Consider the following 14112-nt stretch of genomic DNA (forward strand, 5'->3'; position numbering starts at 1 on the left):
ATCAAATTGGCCACAAGCCTATCAGTTATTAAGTTATGTTTGTGAATCTGTTCATCTATCTAAGCTCACTAAATAGTGAGTTTCTAAAATTCTAAGACTAATGTTTTTGAGCTTTTTCGAAGATTTGAATTTTGAAATTCTTGAAAAGTCTACTTTTGAAAAAGAACCGAAACTGTTTTTAAAAAGACTGGCAGCAAAAACTATCCTCGCAAGCTTGCTTGTATTATGAACCAGTTTGAAGATTAGCTCTTCTCTAAATTCGTCCAGAAAGCAAAAACTTTAAATCATTTTTCTCAGCACTAAAAAAAACGTTTCATGACATTTGAGTTATAACCGATGGTCTTAACTCATAGAGTAATTTCGGATAGGGTAAACCGTCTGCTCGTCACGCTATCTTATTTTCGGCCGGATAGATTCGTGCAACTTCTTAGTCTAATACCGATCCTAATCTTACTCTTATACTATTCTAGTCTCAGGTTGTTTAACTAGTCTCTGCTAGGCTCAATAGATCTAGGGTATACTGGTTTATTGCGGCTGCTGAAGTTCTCTTGGAGAGGCAACTAATTTCTAAGTTAAATTCAAATCTCTCTGGTGCTGAAATTACAAGTAATTTCAGCACTTACAAATAAGTGGGTTGTTAGTTAGATGGATCATGATTGGTTAATATTAAATACTTTACAGTGGTAAAATATCTAATTTATCCAATCATAAAATGTAGTTTAGATCAGGTTCCACCCATCCGGGTTTTACAGAGTTTTTTAGAATAGTTTTTCTGCAATTCAAAGGATGGATGATGGACGTTGGTATTTGGCGAACATCATATTTCTTCTGGGTTCTCCTGTTAGAGAAGTTCCAGGATCAATCGTTGTGTCTTCTTATGACAACGACTGGGTTTTCTCAACAAACTCAAATCTGATTTCAGAATGGTTTGTTATGACAGGTTTTTCTGTTTCATGTAGAGAACTTCTTTTGTGTTCAACCTAGTCTGGGAATGGCGTGGAGATTGTGCGTGGAGGGGATGCCTGGTTACTCGGATCTGTACGTATACTTGAACATCGAGGTGGTCATTGGTCTAGTTCAATGAAGTCCTTTTCTGCGAAGTCAAGTCGTACTCTAAATCCTTTGAGTTGTGATTGTGGACGGCATATTGATTGTGGTTGGCCATTCTTTTTCGAGTGTAGTGGGGTCCTTTTGTCTTTGGATGTTCGTCTTTGGTGTTGTATGCTGATCTATATACTGCAAGGTATAATTTACATTTTATAAAATTTTTATTAGTTCGGTGTTTTAATTATGATTTTGGTAAGTTGTTTTCACAAAAGCTTTTTGTTTTAGTTCGGTTATTTTGAAGAGTTACTCACCCTTGAGTACCTCTTATTAAAAATAGAAGTGTGGTCACAAAGCGTGGATGTAGCGCGGTGGGTTAGGCCGGCTATAGAGCATGCTCAGGACGTCCTCTCTGGTGGGTTAGGCCAGGGTTAGGGTTAGGGTTAGGGTTATTTCAAATTTATTAGTGAAGAATATGATAAATTATACTTACCTGTTAGTCGTCGGGGAAAAAACCGTGGGGGAAGATGTCGTTGATTATGTCGGAATTTGTTAGTAACTTTGCTAATATGCGAATGATGTTTTTAGTTTGAAGCAGTGGCCAAAGCATTTGAAGTGCTTTAATGGTTTTTAGTTCTTCAGTGCCAACTGTAAAATCATAAGGTTTGTTTTGGATGAGATTATATAATTTGTGGTTATATTTAGTGTTGTGGATGAATTCTAATATGGGGATTTCTATAGGTTGAACAAATTCATGTGGGATAAGGAAGGTTCTGGATTCTTCTGCGTTGAAGGTCTTTGTGATGTGACAAAAAATATACATTTGGGTTATGGGATCATAATTGCGAAGAATACCGTGAAGGTTAGTATCTTTGATGCAATAAGTGAAGTTTAGAAAAAATGGTGATGTGTATTTAGAGTTAATAAATTGAAAACGATGGTGTGGTTGTCTTGATGGAGTGTGCAGGTCAAAGTGATTTTGTATAAAGCGGTAATATGTATATGTGTGGGTTTGTTTAGTGCGTAACATAATGTCGTGTGAGCAGTGCAAATCTCGTTCATGTGGTGCAAGGAAATGAAAGGTTAGTGAAAATAAATGAAATCTTTCTTTAAAACTTTCGTAAGCTTGTGTGTCGGTTAGTGCTTCAGAAATGATGTGGTCGAATTTGCGATCAAATATATTGAGTGTAAAAACATATGGTGTTTTGATGAAAAATTTTTCTGTGATTTGTGGGTTAGCGAAGCGATCATCATCTAAAAATTGGTCTTGGTTAGTTCTGATGATATTATGATCGTAATATTCTAGCGTATATTCGTTAGCTCGGGGTGCAGTGTATGTTTTTAGTGATTTTTTATATCCGATGTAAGTAAATTGTCTATGTGTTAGTGGTGTAGTGAGTCGATATAGCATATCTTGATTTCGTTCTATATCGCTGTGAGTATTAGATAAAGGTAGGCAAAGGGGGTTAGTAAAATGATAATATGATGTCCAATGAAGTGTAGGCATTAAAACTTGTTCATCTACAAAGCTACGTGTATCGTTAGTATCTGTAGGGGTGTTCAAAGTATACTGTGGAAATGAAGGTAAGGTGATTGCTAAAAATTCTTTCGTGTTAGTGTGATTTGGATGATTAATATATTCACGGGCTGTTCCTGGTTTTGTTGGAAATGGATGGTTTGGGAATTTTCTTTTGAAAGTGCGGTAAGCTCTATTAGTGCTAATTGATGATTCGGTGGATGTGGATGATGGTGCTAATGATGCGGTATAAGCTGAAGAGGATGTAGGGGTAGGTGGGTTTGATGATTCTATTGTGGATGAAATCTGATTTATAGTGGGGTTTTCAAGGTGGAAGGGTTGTTGTTGTAGGGTGACAAAATTATCTAGTTCTTGGGAGATTTGGGGAGTATCTGGAGAATTGGGTGATCGGTCTGAATGAAATGAAGAGTAGGTTGGGGTGACTTGTGAAGCATAAGAGGGTGTAGAAATGGATGGGAGTGGGTTATTTGGTGGGATTGGTTGAAAAGGGGGTTTTGAAAAAACTGAGGAGTTGGTTTGAAAATTATTGGATGGAGATGGTTCAGAGTCTGCAAATTCATCAGGGGTTTCAATATTTGGTTGGGAAATCGGGTGGCGGGAAAGCAAAAACTGGAATTATTGTTATTGGAGTGTTGAGGTTGGTTGGATGGAAATTTGAGCGGTGTAGGGATCCAAGTTGTCGGCTCATCGTGGGCTAAAAAAATTTATATTTTGAGACTGAAAAGCGGTGGTATGGGGTTGTTCTATAATTTGTTCATATGTATTTTCATCTAGTGAATGATGTGTCATTATATGTTGAATGGGACTTTGTGATATGGTTGGTCTAAAATTTGGATTATGTGTTATTGCTAAATTTCGAAAATTTCGTGGGACTAGGGATAATGGATGGTTATGTGGTAGGGGTGGTAACTGTGGTGCTGTGGGCGTTATTTCTACATTGTTATGTTCTTCGTCATATGTGTTCTGTCTTGTTGCTATTTTTGTGTTGTATTCTTTTATTTGTGCGTCTAAAAGAATTTTGTTTATTGATGATGAAAAAATTCCAAAAAATCCTGCAAATAGCATGCGTGCTACACTTGCTTGTCTATTTACTTGTGTGTGTATAGCGCATGTATTATAGATTCCTTTTAAAAGTGAAAAAAGAAATCCTATAAAGTTAAACATTGCGTATAAAATAGTTAATTTTTCTAAGATGTAATAGGGCCATCCTAGAAAATCAAGAATTTCATTTTTGAGTGTAACAAAGCTAAAAATATTTATAGGTGAGATATCTTGTGGTCGGTATTTTTCACCGTTTAGATATATATAGTCTTTAATGTCTTTAAAATATCCGCTATAGTCTTGTGTATAAATATCTGCAAATCCTGCGGTTTCGGCAAGTTTGCGTAAGTTTTGGTCAATTGATTGTCTTTGTATAGTGTCCATTTGTGTTAATAATTCTTGGAATTGTTGTGTTCTAATGTGATGTTGGATATCGGATTTTGATTTTATTCCAATTGACTGTAGGTCAATATTTGGGTTTCGAGCAATAGCTCTAATGCTTTCAGGTGAAAATTTTTTGAGTGATTGCATTAATGTGGGATATGGGGTAAGAAGGTAATATTTATCTTCATCAGGGTTCAGTTGTACTACATTGTGGCTATTTTCTGATCCACATGGGACTGCGGTATCCCAGAAATAGGTTCGTCTTGAAAGTGTGTCAACGAAATGTACTTTATTCTTATAAAAGATAGTGATACTTTTTTGGTACAGGTATAGAACCATAAAATGTTTCCCTCATAGTCTAAAAAATTTGATCTATTTCCTGATAGTAAATATCCTGCGTAGGGTATTTTTAATACTGCTAGTGCAAGTGATTGTAGGATTTGTGTCCTTTCTAATTCGCATAGTTGGTGAAGTGTTTCTAATTCAGAGAGTGACATTTCTTGAAAAATTCGGCTAATTGTGTAGTCTAATTTCATATCTAGGTGAATATCGTAGTGGATATTACCGAAATATGTACTATTCATTAGTGATAGTTCTTGTAAACGTGTGCTTCTAGTGTCATGGGGCTTTAGATGTCCACCAGGTTGACCTTTACTTTTTTGAAAATCAACTGGTATATATGATGTTCCTTCGTTTATAGGGTGACTTGTGGCGTGTGGGTCGATTTTTACTTTTCCAGTGGTCATGTCGAATCCTTTTTCGTATTCAACTAATATTTCGGAGTATTGTGTTTTGTGAAGTGGATTTCTGTATTTACATGCAAGTTCTGTTTCTTGATATATTTGAAAACGTGTCAATTTATTTTCTATATTGTGTATGTTTCTAAAATTAGAACTTTGTTTTCGTGATGGATTTACTTGTTCATATGGGATTGATTGTATAAAATATTTTTCGTGAAATTTTATCATACGAGCGTGTATTTTTGCTACTTGAAATGTTGTACATGTGTCTTCGGGGAACCAAACAATTGTTGCTTGTGTTCGTGTTGTAGGGTCACAATAGCCTTGGTCGTTTTTACAAGGTAATCTAATTCCTTGATAGATCATTGTGTTGTCAGATAAATCGCGTGTGAGTTGTATTTTTTCGAGTTGTATTTTCCAATCGAAAAACATTATTTCTTGATATCCTTTATTTTTTGTGTCTGCTTTGCAGTTTGATGGGTTATTTATACCAATATGTGGTATCCAGTGTTTATCGTGTATGTCATAAGTTAATCTTCCGTGTGCGCCGTTGTATGGGTATTTTTCATCTAATTTTATATGTCCTTGATATCTTTCAAGTTCTGCTTGATGTACAGAATCTGAAAAAATTTGGAAATATACTAACTTTCTATCTGCGTTTTTATTTCTTGTGATATTTAGTCGGAGTAACTCGTTTTTACAATCTTCGGGATTGAGATGTAAAAGTCGTTCGATATTACTCTGGTAGAATGATTCGTGGTCAAGTCGGTTTTTATTTCCATTTGAGACTTGTGAACAATGTACTTTCTTTTCAGAAAATGTTGCTGTGAATTTATATCCTATAACTGTTGTTGCTCGGGCTTTTGAATAAAGTGTCGCTATTATATTTGTAGTTTCTATAGCTTGTGGTTCTGTTTCGCATTGTGATACTTGATTTATTGCATATTTGTGTAGTGTTTTTTGTTCATTTTCTTCACAATCGTAATGTGTTACTAATAAATCTTGGGGTCCTGTGCGGGGGGAAGGGTTTATGTTCTGATTGGAGATTACTAGAAAAAAGAGTTGGAGAAAAATTAATATTTTTGGAATATACATGTGTATGATAATCCTGAGTATGGGTTATAAAATGTGATGTAACCAATTGTCTTTTTGGTATATCTGTCGTATTTGTATATTACTTCAGTTGTTATAAATGGTGGTGGTAGTGATTGAGCTGTTATATTTGGCGGGTTTAATGGGTAGGGATGTTGAGTAATGTTGTTTAGTTTAACCGTGATTTCAAATTTTAATTGTAGACTATTTTGTTGGAGTATTTGGATGTTATGATCACGAATGTCTTCGTGGATGTCTTGTCGATATTGTAGTCTATTGAGTGCCCAGTTGTGAAGTCGGTTACTTTCTGGGTGTTGTCCAAATAATGGTGGAGGTGCTGTGAATGTATTCCAGTCTAGTCTTAAAGGAATATTTGTTGATGATTGTTCTCGATATCTAGCGTCGAGGTTATTTGGGAAATTTAAGTTAAAAGGCGTTGGTGAAATCTGGCTTATTGATGGTGTTGATGGTAGTGATAATGTTTCTGGTAGTGATGAGGATGTTGTTGTATCCGTAGAAATATCTATTGGATCATTGATTAAATTTGGTTCACCTTGTGTGAATGAATGTGTTGTCCAATATGGTAGTCGTGAAGTTTGGTTTGTGGGGTTAAAGGGATTTTCACGTATTTGTTCAGATGTTGGTGTTGAACCTAAGTAATCTGAGGGTAGGCTTGAGGTGCTACGTTGTGAAAGAAGCGTAGGGGTTTCTGGTAATATACCAATGGGGTTTTCTGGAGTACTTTGTGATGGGGATTGAGGTATATCAAAATGAACTCGGGGAGTTTGAAAATTTCTGTTTCGTCGAGGATGTATAATTTGTCTATTTATTTCGACTGTATTTTGGTTTTGACTAGGATTTCGTATTCTACTTAATTCTTGTGGTAGTGTTGGGTATAAGTTATATATTGGTTCGCTTAGAGGTGCTTGTCGTTGAACTGGTTCTAGTGGTTCAGATAAGCGAGCGTGTCGTTCTTCAAAGGTATATGGGTTATCTTGAAAGGATATTCGTGTGGATGTTTGGGGGTTTTGGGTAGTTGAAGGTGGTGTTGGGTTATCTTGGGATGATGTCGGTGAAGACTGACTGTGTGATTGTTGGTTAGCAATTTTTGATGGTTTTTTATTTATTCTTTTAGTGGAAAAATTTATGTTTATTATAGTATTCTTCTAGAAAAAGAATTAGGAGGATTGTTGCTAGGGCGAATGTGATGATTGCTTTCTTTATACATTTGCATATTGTCAAGATGAGGGATGATAGAAATGTTATAAAAATTACAAATAGTAAAAAAATATCTGTTCTACTAAAAATGGTTCGTATCATTTAGATAAGTTTTGTGAATCGTACCTGTGGATATAGTCAATAGCTTTCGAAAGTTGGAGGTATAGTTCAAATATGGAATAGAAAATTTAAAAAATATTGCAAAAAATGATTAAGATTATTACAAAAGATTCAAAGGTATCAAAAAGAAATATGATTAAAAGTTTAAATATCGTTAAAAAGTTTATGAGAATGTTAAGAATTATGTTGACTGGTCGAGAGAAGAGCATTTAAGAAATGGCTTCTCGATCGAATATTTTTTGGTGTTTGAGGCAATTTTCATGTGTGGTCGAATTATTTATTGGTTTTTTGACAAGTGGGTTGAGTTTTGTGAAAAATTGTTGGGGGCACATTTTATGGTGATCGGGAGGTCTTCTTTTTCTTTATTTTTATTTGTCAAATAATCTGGGGTATTTTTGAGATTTTTATACTTTAGGCTAATTAAAATGGTCGTTCTTTTACTTTAGGCTAATTTAACATATTTGTTTTGGGGGGTATTTGAGGTCTGAGTTGGGGAAATATTGTTAATTTTTGGGTTATTAGATGAGGGAGGGTTATGATATTATGGTGATATTTATTTTAGTTGTCAAGTTGAAGTGGTTTGCTTATTTTTGACCTGGAGGTTGCAAAGTTATACTTATAGATATGCCTGGAGTTTTAAAATAGTTCGTCTAGTTGATTTGTGCTAGAGTTAGAGAAGGTGACGGATTGGATGAATCCTATTGGCTAATTATGAACTAGAGTCGCTGCGTGTTTGTCAGCATGTTTTTTTGAAAAATGAAAGTTCAAAATATTTCAGAGGTGCAAAGATTATGAAATATAAAATTAAAGCTGTTTTTGAAATTCGACTTTCTTTAATATTTTAGATTGTGGGATGAATGTTTTATAGTTTTTACGTGATTGATTTCTAAGTCGTGATGACTCTATATGTTCTGATTTGTCGATTTGTTCTTGGGGTATTATTTTTTTTGTCAATTTTCTATTTTTTCTTTCTTTTTGAGGTATATTTTGATCTAGCTTTTTTGTATTGTTTTTTGTTGTAGTTTTATTTTTTATTTGTATTTTCGAGATGAATGTCATGTTGTTCCTTTGTTTTATTCTCCGTATGTGGGTTATTTTGAATAACTTTTAAACCTGTGAAAGAATATAATTGAGTTAGTTCGCGTAGTGCGTATTCTTTTGGGTAATAAGGTAATAGATTGTTTCGATGTTGAATAATTTCTTTTTTGTCTGAGTCGGTGATTTTATATGTGACATCAGTGGGTTTGGCAATTATTTGGTATGGTCCTTTACGAAGGGGTTGTAATTTTTTAGAAATTCCTTTTTGAGTGTTAAAATTGGGTATTAAAACAAATGTTCCAATTTTTAAATCGGAGGCTGGTGTAAAGCGTGAATTTATTTGTTCATTAATGTTTTGCCTTTGTAACAACTTTTTTGTTACTTTTTGGTAAATTTCATTGTGTTTTTTATCTCTGTTTAAAATCCATTCGGTGTGTGTACTGGAGGCTAATTTAAGAATTTGTGGGTGATGAAAATGATCTTCATCGTGTGTGTGTAAAGGTAGGTTATAACAAATTGAGTCTTTATTCGGTTGACAATGACTTTGTGCATGTTTATGAGAGTTTGCTGTAAACATAATTGGTTTGCGTGGCTTTTGATTAAAAACCATTTCATGTGGTGACATTCCTAGAGTTGTCGTGATTTGTGAATTATATGCTAAGGGAAATAGTTTTACATCTGCTGACCATTCGGTGTATTTTGTATCATTTCCATTGATGATACATCTAAGATATTCTTGTAGTGAACGGTTCATACCTTCGACTAAGCCGTTTGTCCAAGGTGCGTGAGATGTACGTGGTTTGTGTTTGATGTTATATAAATGACATAGTGTGATGATTTCATTATTTATGAATTCCGTACCGTTGTCTGTAACTAAAATTTCTGGTTGTCCGAATTTGGCTATCCAGTGTTCATAAAGTGTTGTGTAAGCGTAATAAGCGTTACAATGTGGTACTGGGCTAAGTGCTACATAATGTGTAAATGCGTCAACAGTTACCATAATGTAGGAGTTTCCTTCGGATGATGGTGAAATTGGTCCTTTTGTATCAAATGAAATACGGTGGTTAAAGTACAAACTTTGTCCTTTAAAGTCTTGTTTTTGTCCTATTTGTTTTTGATTTGGATAAGGTTTATTTAGCTGACATACTATACAATCATTGCATAGTACTTTTATCCAAATTGGTGCATTTGGAAAATAAAAGTTTTGTATGAAATTTGAATATGTTTTCTCTGATCCAGAGTGTCCTTTAATGTTTTGTGTATGTGAGATATTAAAAGCTATGAGAATCATACTTAAAGGGAGACAGGGAACTGTAGATTCATTTAATTGGTATTCTAGAAGGTCTGTGTTTTCATTAATTGTTGTATTATTAAATTTTCGAAAATATCGGAGGAGTGTTTTATTTCCTAATATTGTTGTATCTGCCTTTACGGGTTTAGTTATATATTTGTGCCATGATTTTAGTTGTCTAATTATTGGGTCAAGATTTTGATATTGTTTCAAAGTATTAATTGTAATTTTATCTGTTGGGGGGGAGAAAAATGTTTTCTATTTCTAATTTAGATAAAGGAATTGTATCAAGTGGGTCATGGAGGTCAAAAACTTGATTTATTGTGTATTTTGAATCGTTTGTTTGCGGTCCTGATAAATTTATTTTATCAGTTAGATTTTCTTTTTCAATTAACGGAAAAAGGTCTTTTTTATGCGGGTGTTGTTTTACTCTTTTTTGTTGGGTGTTATTTTTTATCCATTGTGAATATGGAATTGGTTTAAAAGTTGATGTTCCAAGTAGATCAACTTCGTAGTGGTTATTTTGGCAATCTAAATAAAGTGGGAAGTGTTGTAGATTATTTATTTGTGATTGTTCAACGTCAGTTTTTACTGCATATTTGCATTCTAGTCGGGGTGATGTTTCGTTTTCTGCAAGATAAAATTTTATGTTTTTGGGTATTTCAACTGTAGTTTTACGTGTAAGTAATTCAGGTGGTGTATTTCGACTTAAAGTGTCTGGTAATGCAAGATTCTTTCCTGCTGTCCAAACTATATGTAAGTTTGGGAATTTCATTAGAATTAATTGAAATCTATAAACTCGGTGATTTGGATTAGATTTTTGTGTAAAGAGAAAAATGATTGATTTGTGATCTGTGAATAGAACTGTTGGATGTTTTGATCCAAGTATCAGAAATTCATATTCTGTTAGTGTATATATTATGGCTGTACATTCTCTCATTAGAGTTGAGAGTCGTAGCTCTGCTTGAGTGAATAATCGAGAATTTGCTGATATAAGATTCATTTTGTTTGTGCCATTGTGTGATTGTAATAATGCTGCGCCGATGCCAAAATTCGAAGCATCGCATATTGCATAGAATGGTTGATTTGGATCTGGAATTGTATTCAAAATTTGTTCAGTTAAGAGTTTTTTAATTTCTTCAAATTGTGCTTGATGTTCTGTGTTCCATTCAAAATTATTTTGTTGTCTAAGTATATTATAGAATGGTCTTAGGTATAATTGCATTTTATAGACATATTTGCTTAAAAAATTTAACATTCCAAGGAATTCTTGGATTTTCTTTTTGTTTGTTGGTGGTTGGAGCTTCTGAATAGCATCAATGCGTGATTTTAATGGAGTGATTGTTTTTCTTTCTATATTGTGTCCTAAGAATTTAACTCGTGTTAAAAAGAAGTGTGATTTATCGGGGGCGGCCTTCAGATTTTTGTTCTGAAGTATTTTGTGATAGTTTTCTAAAACATTAAACATTTCTTCTTTTGTCTGTGATTGCATAAAAACATCGTCTAAATAGGTGATTGCGTTTTTCTTGAGTATTAGTGGTCTAAAAATTTTGCTCATAAAAGCTGAAAATGCTGCTGGTCCTATGGATATTCCATAGAATAGGCGGTTGAATTCATATTGCTGATTTCCAATAGCAAATTGTGTTAAGCGTCGCGATTGTTCATCTAGTGGCATTTGATTATATGCACTATTCATATCTGCGGTTGTAAAGTATTTTCCGTTTATTTTTGTTAAAATAACTTGTATTGGTTCAATAGGCCAATTGCATTTTGATTCGTCTATTAGTGAATTAAGATATCTAGCGTCTAGAACGATTCTCCTTTTTAATGAACAATTTTTAATGATTCTCCTTTTGCTAGGATGATAACAAGGTTGATAAATGTGTTACCTTTTGGTTGTTCTTCTTTGTTTACCGGTGATATAATTTTGTATTGTTCTAAAATATCGAGTAATCTGTTCACTTTATCGTGTAAATGAATTGGTACTTTACTTGCTCTTTGTTTTTTGAAAACTGCGTCAGGTTTTAATGGGAGATGTAGTGATGAACTGATTTTGCCAACATCAAATTTGGATGTTGCATAGACTGATGAATATTTTATTAGCTGTTTGGCTAACTTATCAAATTCGTCTTGTGTTATTTGTGAATGTTGGAAGTTAAACATTGTTAAAAATTTCTGTTGATTCTCTGTATAGTTATTTATGTTGAATGTAGGTTTGAAATATGGGGTTTTTGTGAAATAATCTGTATTTCTTTTTTCATTACTTATTATATTATTTATGGATAATTCTTCATTAAGAATTGTGGATTGACAAATATCTAATAATTGGAGTATATTATTTACGCGGTATGCTTTTTCGTGTACTGGTGATATTGTAGCGTTGGTTTCGCAATATCCCAAAAGTCCTAAAGGTAATGTTACTTGATAGGGTGTATTATTGTATACATGTAACGAAATAATATCTGAATTCGAGTTTTCCAAATATTTTATGGATGAAATTGTGATTTTGAAAAATTTATGGATAGGTTTGAATTCAAAGTCTGACATATAGAGTTGTTGTTTATTTTGTTTTTTATCATATTGGTGAACTTGTTTTATTGAAAAATTATATATGTTTCCTGATAGTGGTTTCAGGTGTTTTTTTTGTTGGTTATATATTGGATAAAATTTTGAAAAGAATGGTGGTTGTTTATTTAATCTTTGAAAAAATGTTAGGGATGTGTCTTTTGTTTTTGTGTATTTATCTTTGATTAGTATTTTACTATTCAAAATGTTGATTGTTGGTATATATTTAGAGATAAATGGTATTCCAATGATATTGTGTTTAATATCAGTGATATGAAATATTTGTTTAAATGGTTTATTTAAAATTTTATTTTGCTCTATTGTTCTTGTGGGGAGAAGAAATAATTGAATTTTTCCATAGTTTACCAATGTTGATCCTTGTGCTGTTGCTAGTTTACTGGAGGTTTCATGAGGTGTTAGTTTTGGGTGTAATGTTTTTATCTCATTCCATGTGGGAATGTTTATTATGTTTGATTCTGCTCCTGAATCAATTAAAAAATCAATTTCAAGATCTGGTGGTTGAAATTCTTTGTTTCTTGGACTTTCTAAAAGAAATGGTATTGTCCAAATTTTTTCTTTGGGTTGTTCTTTTTGTATATTTTGATAGATGTGATTTGTATTCAAGCATTTTGTTTTGTCATTTTCATTGGATTGATTTGTAGTGTTGATTTCGTTAGTTTCTTGTGCCGTTTGTGTGGAATGGATGGGTTCAATATAATAATTGTGAAGGAGTTCTAATTGATTTTCATAAATATGTGATGAAAAAGGTTGTTCATATATAATAGGTTCGTAGTCATTTTCGACTGCTATCATATTGATGGAGATAGTGTTTTCTGTATCACTTTCTGAATCTGATGATCCACAGTTTATTTGATTTAGTAGTAGTTTGTCATTTACTGTGTCATCAATACCTGGGGGGTCTGATGTTGTTTCTGGATTTGATTGTACGTGATTAATATGTCTTTGATGTTTAGGTGTACTACTTGTGTGGCGATTGTTAGAATTATTATAATGGTTATTATTTCTGTGTGGTGATTGGGAATAATTTCTATAACGATTATTATAACTTGAATGTCGATTTTGTGAATTATTTTGTGATCTGTTTTGATAATTATTGTTTGGTCTGTTATTGTTTGATCTGTTATATGAGTTATTCCTTGATCGATTGTTCGGGTAATTCTGGTTTCGGTTGTTTGAATAACTTCTATTTCGATTATTGGAGTAGTTTCTATTTCTATTATATGATGAGTTTCGTGACTGATTGTTTGGATAGTATTTATTCCTTGATTGGGAATTAGATCTAGAAACAAATTGTGTTGTATTTGAATTTGATCTGGAGTAGTTATTTCGACTATTTGGTCTATTGTAATGATTTTTTGACGAATTTTGTGTATTTCTTCGTTCTGGTGATCTTCCTCTATAACTTGAGTTATATGGTGATTGGGTTCTCGTGTAATTGGTATTGTTTGGAAGTGGTTTTCTTGAACTGTTGTTGCTGTATACATTTTTGTTTGGTAGATTTTGATCTTTCTTCATGTATTGATAGAATGATTTATTTGGTTCTTTATATTTTTGAGGTTTGTTTTGATTGTCCTGTTGTTTTTGTCTACATTCAGAAATACTATGTCCGTAACGTCGGCAATAATTACACCATTTTTTGAAAGATGGTTTGCCTTTAAAGTTTGGGTGTTTTTCATAAATATTGAGTATTTCAGTGATTTTTTCAACGAGGTCTGTATCTGATTCCTGTACATTGTTGATATTTGTGGTATTTGTTTCAATTCGGTTAACATATTGTAATTTCAGATTTTCTGTTTCTTCAAGTTTCATTGTGATTTCCGCTTGCTCTAGTTTGTCTACTAGTTTTCGAAAATCTAAATCGGGCTCTCGAATTGAGGAGGGATGGGATGCTCTCTTTTTTATTGCTATTTTCCTTAATTGAGGTGTTAAGGTCATCATTAAGATTTCTGTCATTTTTGTGTTTTTATAGTCGTGTGTATTTAATGAATATGCTTTTCGAACTAGTGTTTCGATACGTACTG

General features: G+C 33.1%; 1 protein-coding gene across 1 annotated transcript in view; it reads left to right on the forward strand.

The window, feature by feature from the left end:
- The window catches only part of LOC134840657 (choline O-acetyltransferase-like), a gene marked incomplete in the record, with an annotated part of 65741 nt that overhangs the window by 32376 nt on the left and 19253 nt on the right, over window positions 1–14112 (forward strand).

This window comes from Symsagittifera roscoffensis, chromosome 2 (genome assembly GCF_963678635.1).
Source record: "Symsagittifera roscoffensis chromosome 2, txSymRosc1.1, whole genome shotgun sequence".
Lineage (NCBI taxonomy): Eukaryota > Metazoa > Xenacoelomorpha > Acoela > Convolutidae > Symsagittifera > Symsagittifera roscoffensis.